The sequence below is a fragment of the Sturnira hondurensis genome, unplaced genomic scaffold, assembly GCF_014824575.4.
Source record: "Sturnira hondurensis isolate 20B ecotype Veracruz unplaced genomic scaffold, ASM1482457v3 Scaffold0000880, whole genome shotgun sequence".
Lineage (NCBI taxonomy): Eukaryota > Metazoa > Chordata > Mammalia > Chiroptera > Phyllostomidae > Sturnira > Sturnira hondurensis.
Genome location: NW_028073511.1, coordinates 15,718,479 through 15,722,742, shown reverse-complemented (window position 1 = coordinate 15,722,742; position 4,264 = coordinate 15,718,479). Strand labels below are relative to the sequence as shown.

Genomic DNA, 4,264 nt, shown 5'->3' with positions numbered 1-4,264 from the left:
AGTCAAAGTGTATTGGAAAGAATAAAAGACAGGATCTCTAGGTTCTGTTTCTGCATTTGCCACAGAACAGCTGGGAAGAAACACCATTTAGAATTGCAAAGAGGTTTTCACCACACATAAGATGCGGCCCTGTCTTTTTTTCAGGGTGCCAAAACATTGTCACCAATCCTCTGCTTGAACATGTAGATTAATAGGAAAATTGCCACCTCATAAAATAATCCATTCAGTTTCTTTTCTATGGCATTGCTTTAAATGAGTGTCTTTACCATGGGTACTCAGCCTTTTATATATTCAAAAGAAATACAGTGTAATGTACTCCTTCCAACCTCAGTCCACCTCACACAGAGGTAAGTACAGTCTCACTTTCACAAATTATGTTTCCTATAATGCTTTCTAAACCCTCTAAATTGTCTAGCAAAGTGTTTTGCAGATTATCAACATGCTGATACATGTTAACCTGAATTGAATTGCTTGCTTTCTTCAATATATAATGTGTGCCAATATGTGTTTAACATAGATGTCGAGAACTGGACACTAAGTATGAAGAGCATGGTGAAATATTGCTACACTTGGTCTAAAATACCATAATTCTTTTAACTAATTAATCATTATATTAGAATTTGAGCAATCAAATTATGTCTTCTGGATTCTGTTCTTACCTTCCTGAATTCGTTTAATCATAAATGAAGTCTGCATTACTCATTATTCATTTTATTTTTATTATTTATGCCCATTATTTCAGTATGTCAGAGTGTACTAAATTTTTTTAAAAAATGTAAGCCTACATACACACTTTCCAGTTTGGCTTTGTGCAAAGAACCAGTATTGAGTAAATATATATATAAAATTACACAGTGGTTTTTATTAAAATTGCTAAATAGAGAACCATGAGCTCAGAAATTCTTGCTACTGTTCATATCGGGAATCTTACTTATTAATTCAAATAAGTTAAAAAGACAAATTTCTGTGCCTCAGTTTTATTCTCTTTAATGCAAGGGAGCATAATAAATCCTCCTAGCACATTCTCATTCTAAAACACCTGACCACCACTCCCCCAGAAACATCCATGTTGCCCCATGCACCAGAGTCCCTCCCAATTGCATGGCCACAGTCACCTCTAGAGTGACACCTCCGTCTCACCACCCTCTCTTCTGATACCTGCAACTTGGAAGTTTCCTTACAAACTGCTTCTATGCAGCTGCCAAGCCTTCTGGGCATGGCTGTCTGGCCCAGACTGCCCCATACCACCTCAAATCCCAGTTCTTAGTTTTTTAAATCATCACGATAAAGAAAATATTGCCAACTGGTTTCTTTTAGAAAGTTCTTATGGGAAGATTTCTGCACTCAAAAGAATCTTTGAATGGGAAATTTACTTCATGCTATATAAAACTGTAGGTTATTTAAGGCTAGATTAGGTTTTGATGAATTGATTTGAGTGGTGCAATACAGAATACCCAATGCCTAGGGAATCATAAGCAGGAAAGGATAAAATTCTGCCTTTATTCACTCTTCACTGTTTTTTTTTTATCATCCTGGAAATGCTGTGTCAATTTTTATGTAATTATAATAGCAAACATCTGGAATACCAGATGTGAGCAGACACATTAAGGGACATTTAATCTAAACATGTAAGGATGAGTCAAGTTAATCAGAAAACTCATTTCATTTCTGAAAATGAGTTAGATAAGCCAAATCAATAGTAAAAGTCTATACAATCTGGAAGACAAAAGATTTTTAAAAGTATCATATGGCACTTAAGTAGTAGTATGTGAATGTGTGTGCATGTGTGTGCATACAGAAATATAAACTTCTTTGCAAGACAAATATTCCACTAAAAGAGAAGACTAAGTGAAGAAAATAATACGTTTATGTTATCTTACTTCATTAATTATGAAAAATGCAATTAGGAACGTGGATCTAATATAGACATTTTAGTGCTATTCCAGAGAATGATACTATGTATTTCAAGTTTCAGACACATTTTAGCTCCATCACATATTTTCTGATTACTGAAATTCATTAAATTTAGTATACACATACACACACACACATGATAGAGAAATGTTTGCATTTTATAAGCTTGGTTGTCCCTCAAATTCTGCTAACAGAAATTTAATTTTGGAAAGGGTGTATTCCATTTGGACATATTTAATGGTTAAATCATCAAGCAACTGTGGCTGCTAAAGCTATTAAGCAACTTACGTATTAGGAGAAAAATGCTATACATGCCATCCTGAGATATGTGGAGGCAGCAAAACTGACCCATGAGAAAACTTGTTCATGGTCAAGATTCAGAGATTTAGAATTCTATAATTCAACTCTACACATCATAAAAACAAAGTTGAGAGTTTTCTTCAAATGTCAATTACTCTATTAAAATTACTCTATTTTGGGGAAAAGGACTTGAACAGACACTACTCCAAGGAGGACATAGAGAGGATCCAGAGACACAAGAAAAGATGCTCAATATCGCTTGCTATCAGAGAGATGAAAATTAAAACCACAATGAGATACCACTTTACACCAGTGAGAATGGCTATCATAAACAAAGCAATAAACAACAAATGTTGGAGAGGGTGTGGGGAAAAGGGGACTCTAGTCCACTGTTGGTGGGATTGCAGACTGGTACAACCACTATGGAAAACAGTATGGAATTTTCTAAGAAAATTAAAATTGGACCTGCCTTTTGACCCAGCAATTCCACTGCTGGGACTGTATCTTAAGAACCCTAAAATACCAATCCCAAAGAACATATGCAGCCCAATGTTCATAGCAGCACAATTTACAATAGCCAAGAGTTGGAAGCAACCTAGGTGCCTATCAGTAAATGAATGGATCAAAAAACTATGGTACATATACACAATGGAATTCTATGCAGCAGAAAGAAAGAAGGAGCTCCTACCTTTTGCAACAGCATGGATGGAACTGGAAAGCATTATGCTGAGTGAAATAAGCCAGGTGTTGAAGGACAAATACCATATGATCTCACCTTTAACAGGAAGCTAAACAACAAAACAAACAAGCAAGCAAAATATAACCAAAGACACTGAAATAGAGAACAGGGGGACAGCGACCAGAAGGGAGAAGGGAGGGAATTTCAGGGGAAATAGGGGAGGGATTTAGAGGAACAAATATAAAGGATACATGGACAACAACTAAGAAGGGTGGAAATGGGAGGGAGGGAGAGCACAGGGGATGGGATGGGATTGGAGTAATAGACAGAAAACCATACTTGAAAAATAATTAAATAAAATTTCAAAAGAAAAAATATATAAGTACTCTATTTTTTCTTACAATATTTTATAAGAATTTATTTTTATACTTTAGTATGCAAAAGAATCAAGTAGGGAGTTAACCAAAATACAGATTTCTGTGTCCTACAGACCTGGGAAATCAAAATATCTGGCCCCTGGGACACAGAAGTCTGTATTTATAATAATCACTTCATGGCTTCCTAGCCTTTTGGCTAAGATCAAGTGTAGTATCTGTTCTTAAGAGTTTTTATATAATAAGCACTTCAGAAAAAATTTATGTTCCTTACTGTACTCTCTCTAGTTGTTCATATTAATGTGTAAATAGATAAATTGATATAAATTTAGAAAGTAACCTGCATAATTCATATATTTGATATTCTGGTGTGGATGTTTTACTCAACCCTGTTTTTCAGTAGTTGTTGATTCAGAGCCGACAATGTTTCAGCACAGCTGAAAGTCTCAATGCAAAGATGGAGACGTTTCCCTAACGCGGCTTTGAGTTTAACAAAAAAGAGATGTAATTGTTAATGAACATTAACATCAAAGTTTGGCAAATAGAAAAATAAATGGCATGGTGGTAGCTAAGTGAATGTTGTAAATTTGAGGTTTTGGAGGAAAGAAAAAAAGAGGACATCTCTTCACCCACTCAAGTGAATTGAAGAGACATTTTGTAGAAGTAGCATTTGAAGTAAGGCTTGAAAGGGAAACAAGAGGAACAAAAGAGTCAGGTGTTTCATTCAGAGAGCTCAGTGGGAACAAATACAGAGAGGTGTGATGTCGAAAGTGGCGAGTACAATTGGGGAACTATTGGAAAGGAAGGTGCAGGGGAGCGTGCCCCTTATCAATAAAGTGCATTTCAATCATGCTGAGATATACTGATATTAGCAGGGTTTTAAGAAGACTAATATGATTAGATGTATTTTAGAAAAAAAACTGATTAGGTGGCAATATGATGAAACTGGAAGCAGAGGTCATTTAATAATACTGCAGGACACAAAAAATGGGGGCTT

General features: G+C 35.5%; 1 pseudogene; it reads left to right on the top strand.

The window, feature by feature from the left end:
- The first annotated feature begins 3,446 nt into the window (after nt 1–3,446).
- Nucleotides 3,447–3,551, top strand: LOC118994413 (uncharacterized; annotated as a pseudogene).
- The last annotated feature ends 713 nt before the right edge of the window (nt 3,552–4,264 follow it).